General features: G+C 52.1%; 1 protein-coding gene across 1 annotated transcript in view; it reads right to left on the bottom strand.

The window, feature by feature from the left end:
- Positions 1–14357, bottom strand: part of LOC133283189 (discoidin domain-containing receptor 2-like) — a 59454-nt gene extending 45097 nt beyond the window's left edge. The window contains exon 1 of the mRNA XM_061479756.1: positions 14259–14357. The gene's annotated coding sequence lies outside the window, so the exon portion shown is untranslated. The remainder of the gene's footprint in view (positions 1–14258) is intronic.
- Positions 14358–15475: the final 1118 nt, after the last annotated feature.

Genomic DNA, 15475 nt, shown 5'->3' with positions numbered 1-15475 from the left:
TTCAGCACTTGAGCACAGCAACAGGCTCCCTGCTGGATGCCCTCTGCAATGTAACTTGATCCAGGCTGTACAGTCACTAATCAATCTGGGATAAAGCAACTCTCCTTTTTTTTCACTGGAATGAGCCCAAATATGCACAACAACAGATCCCACTGAGCCATTACAAACTACAGCACTTCAGAGAGAGTTTTGCATCTCACATCGAAGAGGGAGCATACTTCTGCCATAGCATCATCGCTTCTCAAATTGTGTATTTGAGAGACTTCCTAATGACCTCATAGCAGCACATGTGACCAGCTCCTCAAAGGACTCGGAATAACATCAACAGACCCTGTTTTGGTCTTGCACAGAACAGCTTTCTGCAGCACCAGCAGGTTTCCGCACGGCGAGGGGGAAGAACCAGCCCAGGCAGCGCTGGCACTGTTCGAGTTCCTCCAACAGATTGTGTTTGGCTTTGAAATGATCAGTCCAATTAACTGAGACCAAATTCCATAGACAAATTTAGACACAAAAGCTTGTTTATGCCACTGCAGGGCAATTTGGCTGCTTAAGGCACCTACACAGGACCGTGATTCCCCAAAGTACTGCAAAAACACTCTAGGAAGAGGTAAGAGGTGGTCTCCCAAAATAGATGATAATGCCTACAAAGTGTTTCAATGGGCTTAAAAGCAGGGGTTTTTCTGCCACTGCTTGAAAACAACCTGCTAAGCAGAAATACAAAATCTGGGGTGAAGCACTGGTGAGCTGATCACACCGACAGCGGGAAGTTGCCTTCTGCTGTCCCAGAGCCACTGGAGTAATAAATGAACAAACACTGATGCTAAGGTGAAGGCAACTAGACAAACAGCTCAAGACAGGATGGCCCTGACCACCTGAGCAGGACCCTCCTCTGCAGCAAGCACAAGGTTCTTGCAGAGGAAAAGCTCCACAATCCCATTGCAGAAATGAATGTCAACACCAGACCTGTGACTTGTGGCCAGAGAACCACTGCAGTTACCACTGATGAGGGGGGAATACATGGCCAAGCATGAGTAAAGAAAACACTAGAATAGCACCTAAAAGCTTTTCCTGCCAGGCCTCTGCTGCAGCAGGACACCAGCACCAGGCACCCTGTCCTTCAGCACAGCCCTTACGCTCCTTACCTTCCAGTTGCCTGCCTAGCACAGCTCTAGCAGGAACTCTACCTGCCTTCATGCCAGAAGGCCACAGCTGGGCCCATGGATCTCAGTAAGCACCAATGTCTCATGTCAGGTAAGACAAGGACATCACCTGAGCAGCCTCTGGCTATGCAGGGACAAGGGAGCTGAAGAGCACACGACAGCCCCATGGAGGAGGCTGGACCTGTACAACATTCAAGCTCTTTATTCCTTCAGTGAGAGGAGACGACAGCCAGCTCCCGCCTTCACCTTCCCAGGAACTTGTGATACAACACAGAAGCCTGCTCGGAAAGTGCTTTGTTTACACCTCACAGCCCTCTCCTGTCCTTACCCGATGTGTGGGAACATGTTCACTCCCACCCTACCCCAGCGGAAACACCTGCTCAGCCCAGCTCTGCTTGTAGCCTCCATCCACTGCAAAGAAATCCACTTCCAGCCATAAAAGTGGGAGAAGAGCGAAGCGGGGAAGAGCTTGGCATGGCACAGGAGGGCTAGCATGGGATGTGTGTGACATCCTCCGAGCACTACTGACCGACCACCCTTCCATACAAGGTGCTGACTAGAGCTATTCTGCAGGGTAACAGAAGGCTCAGAGATGACAAGATACAGCATGGGGTGACATATACAGACACCTGATGCAGGACAATCCCCTCCCAAGCTATGCAAGACACAACAGGACACAGGGGGAACATTCACGTTCCACCACACACCTCCAACCCCATGCCAAGGAAGCCCTTCCTCTGAAGAGAGAGGGAAGTCCTCAAAAGGGCAAATACCACAGTGTATGGCATCTCCTCTACCCCTCAGTGACCTCCTACATCACCAGAACAAGCACAACATCTGGTCCAGCCATGGGACAATAAATCCTCCTGCCCCAACAGATACAACTCTGCAGCTGAGCCAAGCTGCTTGTTTCTGGGTACACTGTAGCTGCCCAGTGATACCCTATCCTGCAAGGACATAGCAACAGGAGAGGCCTCAGCACTGCTTTGCCACCACAGTTCCCTCATCAGGGATGAAAATGGCTGGGAAGGCAGCAATGGAAGAACAACAACTCAGAGCTTTAAATATTACCAGGGAAGACCCAAACAGCAGCAGCCTCCTATTTGCCTTGTCTTTTAAACAGCTCAGCTGCTCCGTTATGGGCTGCCTCAAAGATGGGGATGAGAGTAGAGGGAAGGCAAGTGGTACATACACCCGCAGGTCAGAACAAGTGGAGTGAGATCAGTTTAGCTTTAGCTGTTGTAATGACAAAGCCCCAGTGAACACATCTTCCAGCTGAGGAGCGAACTCCTGGCACAGAGCAGCGCTCAGCAAGGACACACTTGTAAACACTCTCCCTGGCCATCTTTGCTGACACAAGTGCAAGAAAGGGGCAGAGAAACCATTATCTGCAAACAGACATCCCTCCCTGTCCCTGGACACCGGGACCAGCCCAAGCAGGACATCTTCAGCCTCTCTGCCTTGCTCTTGTCTGCACCATGAGCCAAGTACTCTCTGGTGTCTGCAACAGCAAGTGCTGCAGATGAGAAAACTCCCATGAGCTAACAAACCCTTGCTCTGGGCTTCTGACATCTAAGCCCTGTAAGCAGTTAGTGTGTTCAGCAGGCACAGGGCATCTTTTAAAGCTGACCTTCTTGAAGCACCAGATAGCATCCAGTGTCCTGAGCACTGTCATGGACATGTTCCTCCCCCAGCACTGCAGTAGCCCAGCTCCTCCTGCCCTCCATCCCTAGAAGGGGTTTGGGGCAAGGATGGCAGCGAAAGGAGAGCTCTGACAAGCAAGAGCTGCACAGGTCCCAGGCCTGGTGGGTCAAAGCTCTGCTATCTCACCCACAGTGATACTTCCCCAGGTCTGTTCCTCTCTCCCAAAAGCTTCCCAGATGAACCTGTGTTGCCATATGTCACCTCAAATATTACAAGCTGTGGGGACCTGCAAAGACCAATGTCTGAGTATTAGTTCCAAACCCAGCTCAGAGAAGAGCTACTCAGCTTCCTTCACTGGAGATTTTATTCCAGGGACATGGAGAATAAGAGCAGAAACATAAATAATGAATGAAAAAAAATAAAAGCAGAAACAAAGCAAACCATAAGCACTGGCTATAGGCTTCAGCAAGGAGGAACAGCATGTGGGAAGGGAGAGACTGGGCACCAACAGTTTGGTTTTCACAGCAAGGGACACCAGAACAACTGAACCAGAGCAGAACTCGGCTATGGCAGCAATGCTGTTACAGCCCCTCTGCAGGCAACACACACACAGACCCTGCAGAAATACCCAGTGCATGGAAGAGCTGGTGGTAAAACAAGAGCTGGCAGCCCAAGTCAGCCTCTAGGTACCACCCCTGCCTCTGCACACCTGCTGCTCCAGGACCCTCCAGCCACACAACCCCGAACCTGCCCTCTGCACTTTGGTCAAAGCATGCAGCAAGCAGCTCACAACAGTGGTCACCACGTTTCTGCCATTCCTCAGCAGGGATCATCGCCTCCAAGTGACCAGAGGCCTGCAGAAGCCCACGCTCCCAGCCCTTTTGCTGGCTCTGGTATGGAAATAAAGGCAGGAGGATGCTCTCAGGTGCACAGTTCAGACAGGCAGGGTACCAAATGGCCCCTCTTCATGGCAACAGGGAACCTGGAACCCACCCAGGGGCACTGCTGCTGGCTCCACACCACCGGACTCAATTGACACAGCAGACACTAACAGGAATACAACAGGAATCTCCAGAGCAGAAGGCAGTGCCAAGCAAGATGCCGATGAGCCCATGGGAGCTCTCATTCTCAGTGCCAGTGAAGGATGCACATTTCTCCCCATGGCATGAGGGGATGCAGAGTGCAGGGATACAGCCAGACTGGAATCCAGCAACGAGGCCTTGGCTAGGGAAGCTTCCACCTCCTCAGCAGCTCCTTCCATCTCAGCCATTTCCCTTCCAAGCAAGGCCTCCTGGCCTCAGTAAGCATAAGGGTGTTGCAATCTGCAGTTCTGTCTGAAGAAATCCAGCCCAGCCCAGACACAGCAGCAGGCCTCTGCTCTGGCCTGACTACGTGCCATTCATGGACACCCACTGAGTCCAGAAGCTTGTGGCATTGCCAAATCCAAGCTTACTTCTCAGATGTAGAGAGCTGTTGTGCTCCCATTAATGCTCCGGGCCACGCTGATGAGTGTGCCTGTTGGAGCACCCATCTCATGAGCTGGTGTTCCTTCTGAAAGGACTGCAGCAGACCCTGGGGAAAACCTTCTCCTCCCATTGCAAGAGGCTGAGGAGGGTCATTCTTTGAGCATGTGTGGCCTCAGCCTGGGCGCAGAGCTGCTCTGCCCCAGCCCACACTCAGCCTCAGGGCAAAGGATGCTCAAAGAGCTCATCCTGTGCCTCCAGACAAACCCAGCTCTGGCTGGGCAAACACACAGCTAATACTGAGGAGAAAACACCCATGTGCTCATTCCAACAACAGGACATGTTCACTGTAATAACCCTGTGCACACATAAGAAAACCACCTAACAGGGTCCTTGCCTTTTCCTGCAGAAACAGCACTTCGGGTCTGCTCATATTTCCCATCCTAGCATGGAAAAGACGGAAGGATTCAGATACATGTTACATTATTATCCCTACTGGGACATTTCCTAACGGTTCACTTAAATGTTTTTAAACCTGGAGGATGAAGTAATTCAAAGCTAAATGCATAGCCCACACTCAAAGGTGGCTCACTAGGTACAACTCTCAAGCAAAGCAAACAGAAGGTGATCCGACGTGGCACACTGCTCCATCCCTGGGTCCTTTCAAGAGATGGCCAGGCAAAGCCACAGCTGAGGTGATCCCAGGCTGGAGACAGTCCCACTTCTAGCAGGAGGTCAGGCTGAAGACCTCCACACATGTTTTCCAACCACCATCTGTGACAGCAAATGAGAAGAGGCAGAATAATTATTGCCAAGTTTTACAAAAGGACATCGGGTTTCTCTGAAGAAATCTTTCTAGATTGTATCAAAAGCTTGGTTAAGATGTCAGCACTGACACAATCAGTGTTTGTATGGACAGGGATACTGGAGTACCAGTCTCTGTGCCTTCATGTATTACACACGTCTCAAACGGTCAGTGCACTGCATCACGCTGTCCTTACACAAATTAACATCCACCATAAGCAGTTTCTTCTTGGCATTTCACTTCAGCTGAGCACTCAAACACAAAACCTTCCAATAATTCCAAGAATACAGGTAAAAAGCAAAACAGCCAATAGCTCTCGACGTTAGAAGGGACGAGAAAAATCATTTCCCACTCCAAGCCTTTACTCTAGGGAGGCCTCAGAGGCACTGCTGCTATTTGGTGTCCTTCCAGTGCTGGGAGGAGGCCAGAAAATGCTGTAGCAGACTGAACCACATCTAATCCCTGGTGGCTTCAGTCCTCAGAATGAAGGCAGCGTGTTGTCTACATGAGGTGCTCTGTCTGGAGGGTGATGGGGTAGCAGAATCAGGCACCAAGATTGAAAAGGGTCGTGGGTCACCAGAGAAACTGCCACCAGTGCTGTTCCTCCCAACTCTGCCCATGGCACTTGCAAAGCCCCATTCAGCTTGTCCCAAAACGTGGAAGAAAATATGAGATTGCTGCTAGCGACACATGTAGAATGGATGGAATAAAGCTGATGGAAAAGGGAAGGACCCTTTGAGAAGCTGGGTTGTTTGAATAATACCCATGGCAAATGCAAAACACATGCACTTAAAAACAGAGCTCATGAGATGAATTTGCAGCATTGAGACCCTTGTCCAGGGCAACAAGGAGGGAGCTCACAGCACAGCTAGCTCTGCTGAATCCCAGAGCACACAGCCAACCCCTCACCCCGAACAACAACATGGTGTTGGAGGCTCACGCTGCACGTGTTCCCACAAGCAGTCCCAGCTCAGCTCCACTAGAAACACAGAACTGGCAGATAAACACCCCTGGAAGATCACATTACCCAGCATGAAGATGTGAGAGCTTAGTGAAAAGCACCCATTGTAGGATGATTTTCATATTGAATTGCAATACTCCAGCTATTCCTGCTACAGCATATTATTGTTTGTACTTTACCTTCAGACAGGCAGAAACAGAGAAGCACAACTGAAATAACAGCAGGGATACATGGACCACAAAACCTGACTCTTGGCTAGTTTAGCTCTCTGTAAGAAGGCAATATGAAGACTGATGCCACTACCAAAGGATACATGCAACAAACATGCCCAGATTCATAGAATCATAGAATCAGCCAGGTTAGAAGAGACCTTTAAGCCCATCCAGTCCAACCCTTACCCCAGCACTGCCAAGGCCACCACTAACCCATGGCACTGAGGCCTCGTCTCCATGCTCTGTGAACACTTGCAGAGACGGTGACTGCAGCCCTGCCCTGGGCAGCCTGTTCCAATGCCTGAGCACCCTCTGGGGCAGGAATTGTTCCTCAGCTCCATCTAAACCTGCCCTGGGGCAGCTTGAGGCCGTTTCCTCTTGTCCCATCCCTTGTTCCTTGGGAGCAGAGCCCAGCCCCTCCTGGCTCCATCCTCCTGTCAGGCACTTGTAGGCAGCAATCAGGTCCCCCCTGAGCCTTCTCTTCTCCACACTGAACCCCCCAGGTCCCTCAGCCTTTCCCCATCACACTTGTGCTCCTGGACCTGCACCAGCTCCGTTGCCCTTCTCTGGCCCCGCTCCAGCACCTCAATGTCTCTCTTGGAGTGAGGGGCCCAGAACTGAATTCTCATCCTTCAAGGAAAAGCTGCTGACACCATGTGCTCTGCAGGCTCTGTCTCTGTAATTGCTCATTCTTCAGCTCTTCATTACTGATGGGTGGGATGTTTTTACACCTTAAATGTTATTCCCAGAGAAACTAAACTTCACTTCTCATTTTCACTGCAGAAATTCATCTGGTTGGAAGAAAACACCCCACCCTATTCTTCTGGCCTCCAAGCTGAAGCTGGCAGACTCAGGACATAGGACAGTCCTGGGGAAGAAACACAACTGTTTGCTTTGTTTCTGTCCCTCCTCTTGTGCTCTGCCCTCCCTTCCATCCCCCATGGCATGTATGAGCTGATCATCTATCATCTCCTGACAGGAGCTGACTTGTTTCAGGTTCATCAGGCACCAGAGCTCTGCACTGCAGATCCTCACAGACAGATTTGGGCACAGTACCCAAGCATCAAGAAGGGGAAGTCAAATCAGGTCAGGAGAGCATCATCCATGCTGGGAGCCCTTCCAAGCAAACACCCAGAGAGCTGCTGCATTAGGAGCGGACAGGCCCCACATCCAAATTTTGGAACAGCTCCACCCAGTTTAATTCCTTGGTCATGCATTCTGCAAGCATTAGTTCTGAGTGGGCTGGGGCTTCAGCAGCTCCATACTTGAAGCTTCGTGGACAAAACAAGGTTTAGGCAGCGCTCTTCAGAGCACAGATCATCACCTCCCATGTGTACACACTGCTCGACCCAACCAGTGGCCTTGACATCAGCCCATCTCCAGGTGGACACACAGCCCATGACCAGACCCAGCAGGATCCCATCCAGGAGCAGAATGAGATGGCTGAGCTGCTACAGAAAATATACACCACTTCACTGCAGCAGTAGTTACACCACTTGACAGCAGCAAGTATTTTACCAGCCCCTTTCATTAAAACAAGAATCCTGGAATTACGAGCCAGTGAGTAAGGGCATGCAACAAAAGCAATTTACTTCACAACTATCTAGGGAGTAAAATAACACAATATAGAAAGTAGGTATTTTAACTTGCATTGTACTACACACTAAAAAGTGTATAGGCCTTGACAGAGCCACAGACTGGTTTATGTTGGAAGGGATTTTAAAGCTCCTCCAGCTCCAACCCCTGCCACGGGCAGGGCAGCTTGCTCCAAGCCCCTGTGTCCAACCTGGCCTTGAACACTGCCAGGGATGGGGCAGCCACAGCTTCTCTGGGCACCCTGTGCCAGCGCCTCAGCACCCTCACAGGGAAGAGCTTCTGCCTAAGAGCTCAGCTCAGTCTCCTCTTTCAGCTTGAAGTTTGACGAGGCTCTAGATCCTCTAGATTCCACTTAGGTGTGCCTGACTTTGCACCTCTACAAAACACCTGTGTGAAATTATTCATTGTAAAGAGCTTCTGATGAACATGAAGATTGCTTTATTGAGAAATATAAAGGAATGCTTTAGCAACAGGAAAAAGAAATTCCAACAAGCCTGTGCTCACCTGTAAGATTTGCTCCTGGTTTCAGGAAGCAAGCTCACAGAATGAGGCTCTGCTACAGGCAGAACACTGCTGTGCAGTGGTAGGAGGTTTTAACACATCTTGCTTTATCCATTCCTGTCTCTAAGTTGCATAAAAGGTTGGTGGATTTCAAGTTTTCCCTGCCTGGTCTGACTCCAATTTCTATTTTTAGTTGAGAGCTTGGGAACAAGTGGCTCTTATTTCCATAATCAATATTAGTAAAATTCCCTCCTCCCCCCTATTTGCTTTTGCATAACTAACACCTTCTCGATTTGGAAGAAGTAATTTTAGGCACAAGGAGTTCCTGGCATCAGGAAGGTGCCTTTTACCTGGCCTGTGAGAACGGGCTGTACTTTCAAACTACTGGCAGCAGTTTTTAGGCTCGCTGTGCTGCAAATACCACCCAGCATCACCTTAGAACAGCTTTGCTTAATTTTCAGGATTCCTAAAGGAGGATTGTACTTACTTTGGAAGAAGCAGCCTTTCCATTAAGGACACCTGAACCCAGGTGCCATCAAGAGAAATGGAAAACAGCAGTGAGAGGGACCAGAGACCGGTGAGATCCTCTGCAGCAGAGCATTAACATCAAGTCCTCCCTGCTCTGAACGTTCTTATGTATCAACAGAAAAAATATCAATTCTACATAAATTCCTTTGCTGAAGCCAGCAGAAAAACGTCTGTGGAATTAAGATGAGAGCCTTCCCTCGCCTGGGCTTATCCCAACACCACACACACTAAAGAGAGAAACAGAGCTAAGGAAAGATGAAATACTTCCTTGCTGTCTCCTGTTGCTGTTGAAGCAACAGGACCCAGCACTTGAGAGCATCCCTTGGTATTCTTTCATCCAGAAAGCTCATGGAACAAAAGCTGCCCCCCAGACAGATGCTTTCACAGTGTTTAGTGTTCTGTATGTGCCATGAGGACACCGGGCATGTGACTTGCGTGTTAAAGCTTTCTGGCTCGCCAGTCTAAGCTGAGATTCTTTCCCTGCAAAACACACTGCATGATCTCATCTGCAAGCAATCAGCCTGAGAAATCAGCTTGTTAAAGGAAGCTTCTAGGAAAGGAGAGATGTCTCTGGAGACTTTGGGGGCCTATATAAATTTTAAGCAGTTTGTTAAACCCCAGCTGCTCTTCTCCCCATTGGGGTCACACAACCAAGAAGCCATTTCTCCTCCCACACAGCTCCAGACAGGAGGACACTTTGCCAGCACCTAACTGGAGCATCACGTTTTCATTCCCCACAGCCTGAAAGCACTCACATTTTCACACAGACTCATTTTAAGCAGGCGCTGGAAGAAGTGCAAGAACAAACTCAGAGCTGCAAAGGTTGAGGAGCAGCCGGAAAAGCAATCCCTTAAACACACAGCAGTGGGGACCTGCATGTGTAAGAGTATTTTCTTCACGTCTGGAGAGGTATTTCAGCATTTCCCTGTAATTATCACTTGAACCCTATCTGCACCCAAAGAGAGAAATAACCAGTACAACAGGAGCTCTGAAGAGAACAATAAGCTCCTTTGAAAGCCAGCTTTACCCTGAGATTGCTTAAAGGGATGTCACAGGATTTTACCCAAGTTTCTGGTGATGCTACAGCAGCATCCAGAAGCCTCCCCATGCTACTTCCCCACAATGCAGCACCTTTTCCCTTCTGGTGAAAACCATGGGGAAGTGTGAGTGCTGTAGAGAGTGCAGGAAATGAAGTGCAATATTTAATATCCAGATGACACCGTTGTTCTCTGCAGGGCCAGCTGCACCTCGCTCCTTTAGGAGTACTGTGATGAGTAGAACAAGCAACACCGCTCTTGTGCCTGCAAACTCACATTCACATCCCCTGAGCATTCAGAAGGGATACCAGCACTCCTGCACCCCAAAAAGGAAGATCAGATCCTGATCCTGCCTGCCTTCCCTTTCTCCCACGCAAGCTGTCCCGCACTGCACTAGCTGCTCTCAACAGCATCTCCCAGGCAACCTTTTCTCAGCTGCCCCTAGTTGGTCATTCAAGTGCTGTGAAAGGCTTCCCTTAAAATTCTTGCATAGAAATCACTGTTTAACATTCAACACACAGCACAGCAGGAAGACAAAAACTCTAGCCTGCCTCTAGCAAAAGAGATGGGGAGGATTGAACCCCTGGCTCTTCCCAGCCATAGATTATTCCAAGTGAAGGGGTTATTCACCACTTCCAGCACCCATTTTCAGCTCAACTTGCAAAGTAACTTACAAAACAGGCTTGGAGCAACCTGGTCTAGTGGAAGGTGTCCCTGCCCATGGCAGGGGGTTGGAACTGGATGAGCGTTAAGGTCCCTCTCAACACAAACTGTTCTATGATCAGCGTGGAAAGGCAATGCACTGATCACCATGGGAGCAGAGGATCATGTTAACCACATGGGGTTCTCCCTCGATTTCCATCTTTACTAAAGCTATGTACTAAAAAACAGTTTCCACACCTCAACCCATAGCTCTTGAACTCACTATGAGAATCGTGAAGGGCTTTGCCCGTAAAATGCAGAACGACAGAGGCATGGTGGAACTGTTTTGGTGGCACCTTCTAGCTCCATATGTGAGACTGCATCTCAGCAATTTAAGATGTTGCCCTAAAGCAGCTTTTTGCTCTGTCTTTAAGAAACACATAGCTATGTTCGACTGCAAATGTTCAGGCTAAACATGTTAAAAGTGAAGAAAAAGCCTTTAAGGTTTTTACTCCTAAACCAAGCTCCTAATCCTAACTAGATTAAGATCAGACACCTCCCCAAACACAAGTCAGCTGCTAAAAACAAGGTACAGGGCCAACAGCCCCCAAAACCCTGGGAAACCACAGCTCAGAAAATGCAAAGCATAAAGGGGGGAACAATATTGCAGGGCTCAGCTGCCACCTCCTAATGGTGTCGCTTCTCAAGCGGATCATGAGGAAGCAGCAAAAGGAGACTTTCCAGCTCAAGTTCCAACTCTTCTTAAAAATCAGTTTATAAGCACTAAAATAAACAGAGTAAGAACAACTGTGCAGGAACTGGGGACCTGCAGAAACAGCTGCAGTGTAAGAGCAGCTCGGGCAACGTCTGGCAAACAGCAGCAGATACAAAGCGCCCAAGGGGACAGCAGGATATTTGGGGAATAAAATGGTGAATGTCACCCCCAGGCTTCTCGAGAAACTACCTAAAGCTGATCCAGCCAGGGCTTGCAGACAGAAGCAGTGCTCCCAGCTGGTGCTGTTTACCACTGGGGTGGGTATTTGCTCCCTGTTGGATTCACCTCGCTCCCAAATTCCTCTTTTCCCAGATGCCCAGGGCTGTCCCACACCATCACCAGGGTGGGCACACTGCTCTTTGCCTGGTCTCCCACTCAGCAGGGCTCTAGCCTGTTACCCAAAAGCCTTCTCATGGGACACTCCTGGTCCCCCTCAGGCACAGACCCCCCACTGCAGCCAAACTCCCCAGTGAACAGCCACCAATGGAAGGAAGGGCAGGAAACCCAAGCAGAGCACTCCAAGACACCGGTTCTTGACCATTTCACCTGGCTGGACACCTTCAGAAGAACAGCAGCCAAGTACCCACATCAGATGGTGCAGAACTGCAGCAGCAAGCAGAAGAAAAGCCACCCAGAGTCCTGCTGCCACTGTACCATTGGGCTCCAGCCCAGAGAGCTTCCCGAGTGGCCAAACCCTGGGGAGTCTTCTGATGCCTTCTCACTGACTGTTTAGAGCTGAAAGATCCGTATCTTCGCTCAGTGTTACTCAAGGAGCTACCTCAAGCCTCAACAAGACAGCCACATGCTATCTGCTGCAAAGCTTTCAATTACACCCAGTTCCAGTTGCTCTTGGCTCTCTGTCCCTCACCACAGACTGCGCTGCCCATGGCCAGGCTTGTTGCTGTGCACAAAAACCAAGCTCAGGAAAGATGCAACAAATAAATCTTCCTGGAGAGAAAACTGAATGAGGAAGATGAAAGCTCCTGGGAAAGGTAAGGAGGCAGCGCTGGGGGAGGAGACAGATCACCTGGGTGATCCCCATGGGGTGCAAAAGGACAGAACACCAAAGGGTCTCACTTCCAAACGCTGAAGATGCTGCAATCTTCAGCATCAAGCAACTAGTAGCAGGCAACTACAACCATCAGAAGACCACAACTCGCCAACAGCAAAAGTGAGCTCACACACCCTGACATCTGCCCAGGGGACAGCACACACCTGCCTAACAGATTTCAGTCTTCAAATACAATTACTTTCCTCAATTATACCCCAGAGGCCAGAGCCTGCAGCGCAGCAAGCCCCAGGTGGCAGAGTGGGTAATGCACGGAGAGCTCCTCCTGCTTCCCACAGCCACATTACCCAGACCAGCAGGTTAAATGGGAATTGAAGCCTCTCTAATGGTATGGTCCACAGGGAGAAGGCAGGAGCAGCTGATGGAAGAGCTGTGAGGCCTCTCTGCACACCCCCCCCCCCCACACACACACACCCCCACTGCAGAACTGCTGCTGCTTTTTCTGTTTTAAAGACCTTTTCTCAGTTGAAGAGCAAAGCAAGAGCTCAGCATTTTAAACTGGAGCGTTTCAAAGTGCTGGTTTATCTTTTGATTTCAAAAGAAGAGAAACTGACACAAAATCTCAGTCAGTCCCTCAGAACATTTTGCCTCCAACAAAGCAAATTACCCTGAGCTCCCCCTGATCACTTTTTCTTTCCTCTCCCCTTTGGTTTACAGGATTCCACTAGAGGAGATGACACAAAGTAGTCTTGGATTCTCATATTTTATCCTTTCCCAATGCCCCCACTCCTTAACTAGGGAACATTTAGAAGCCAGACAAGCCAAAGAAACAGAAATCCAGCACATCCAGCACAAAAAGGAAGCAAAGCACCAAGCAGCAAGAAACTGGAGTAGCATTAACCAGAAAAGGCCAAAATAAAAGTTTAAAAGCAGTTTTCCCACGGACATGATTAGGAATATAAAGGCTCATTCTTTCATAAAAGGGGAGAAAAATCCCAAACGAGAGCACCAGCCAGCATGAGGGTCTGACTCTCAAGCTGGAGGAAAACTGGACCTCAGGACCTGAGCACAACTAACACCGTAAGCAGTGAAGTCTACTCCCTCCTGCCCGCTTCCTCCTACTTCTCACAGTCCCAGCAGCTGCTGGTAGGACCACAAAGAACACAGAATCAACCAGGTTGGAAAATCTATGTAAGATCAAGCCCAAGCATTGCCACGGCCACCACTAACCCATGGCACTGAGGCCTCGTCTCCACGCGGTGTGAACACTTGCAGGGACGGTGACTGCAGCCCTGCCCTGGGCAGCCTGTTCCAATGCCAAGCGCGCACCCGGCTGCGGGAAACAGAACAAGGCGGCTCCGTGCGTTCGCTGCGGGCCGGGCCTGGGCCGTGCCCCGCTGCAAGGGACAGCGATGCCGGTGGAGAGCGGGAGGCACGATCGGCATCGCCGTGACTCCACCTGCGAAGAGAGCCCGGCAGGAGCGGTGCCGGAGCCTTGAAAGGCCCAAGGAAGTCAGCACCGCCGGTACCGGTCACCGCAGCGGTGCCCGCCCTCGCACACCGAGCAGCGCTCAACAGGTCCGCGGGCTCTGCACACACACCCCCTCCCCGAGCACGCCCGACCCGCCGCGGCCCAACACAACGCGGGTTCCGCGGGACCGCTCCTCCGCGAGCAGCCTCGGCCCGCAGGGTCCTCGCCGAGCGCTCCCCGCTCGGGTCCCCAGCGCCCACCGGGCACCGCCAGCCCCGCCGCGGTACCCGACCGGCGCCCGGGAGCGGCCCCGAGCTCCTCCCGCACTTGCGGCCCGCGGGGCACCCGGCGGGCGGGGCGGGGCCGGGCCGGCGCCCCGGGCAGCGCCTCCCCCGGTGGCGGCGGCGGCGGGCGGGGTGGGACCGGGCTAGGCCGGGCGAGGCGCGGCGCTTACCTGAGAGAGCGGGCGGCGGGCGGCAGCGCGGACCCCTTCCGGCCGCCGGGCGGGCGAGGGCGGGGGCGGCGGCGGCCTCGCCGCTCTTAAAGCGACAGCGCCCCGGGGGCACGGAGCGAGGCGTCGCTATGGCAACGCGGCGCGGAGGGAAGGAGCGCGGCCTGTGCTCAGCGCCGTGTCCTGCGGGTGGCCCGGGGGCCGCCATGGCCCCGAGCTTCCCGTGTGCCTCGAGGCTGGGCTACCATGTCCCCGTGTGCCTCGGGGCTGTGCCACCATGTCCTCGTGTTCCTCAGGGCTGGGCTGCCATGTCCCTGTGTGCCTCGGGGCTGTGCCATGTCCCTGTGTTCCTCAGGGCTGTGCCATGTCCCCGTGTTCCTCAGGGCTGTGCCATGTCCCTGTGTTCCTCAGGGCTGTGCCATGTCCCTGTGTTCCTCAGGGCTGTGCCATGTCCCCGTGTGCCTCGGGGCTGTGCCATGTCCCCATGTGCCTCAGGGTTGTGCCATGTCCCCATTTGCCTCAATGTTGTGCCACCATGTCCCCATGTGCCTCAGGGCTTTGCCACCATGTCCCCATGTGCCTGGAGGCTGGGCTGCCATGTCCCCATGTGCCTCAGGGCTGTGCCATGTCCTCATGTTCCTCAGGGCTGTGCCATGTCCCTGTGTGCCTCGGGGCTGTGCCATGTCCTCGTGTTCCTCAGGGCTGTGCCACCATGTCCCCATATGCCTCGAGGCTGGGCTGCCATGTCCCCATGTGCCTCAGGGTTGTGCCATGTTCCCATGTGCCTAGGGGCTGTGCCACCATGTCCCCGTGTGCCTCAAGGTTGTGCCACCATGTCCCCATGTGCCTCAGGGCCCCACCATGTCCCTCTGTATTCGGGACTGAGTCATGTTCCTGTAACCCCACAGCTACCTCAGGGCTGTGCCTCCCTGTCCCCATGTGCCTCATGGCCCCGCCATGTTCCTGGGTGACCCCCATGCCCTGTCCCCATGTCCTCCTGCTGCACCTCATGGCCCTGCCATGTTCCAGGTTACCTCATGTACCTCAGGCCCTGCCCTGTCCCACCGTTCCCCCACACACCCCAGGTCACTGCCATGTGTCCGGGCCCCCACAGCACCCCTGCTGCTCCCCAGTCACTGCCTGCCCCAGGACACCGCCATAGCCCCCAGGGTCCCATCCTGCTGTGCTGCAGCCAGTCCCAAAGCACCGTCCCAAAGCTG

This window comes from Pezoporus flaviventris, unplaced genomic scaffold (assembly GCF_033815535.1).
Source record: "Pezoporus flaviventris isolate CSIRO_AGI_PZ_B2104156 unplaced genomic scaffold, CSIRO_AGI_Pfla_v1 ptg000154l, whole genome shotgun sequence".
NCBI classification, from domain to species: Eukaryota; Metazoa; Chordata; class Aves; order Psittaciformes; family Psittacidae; genus Pezoporus; species Pezoporus flaviventris.
The sequence above is the reverse complement of the archived record's forward strand: the minus strand, read 5'-3'. Positions and strand labels throughout refer to the sequence as shown.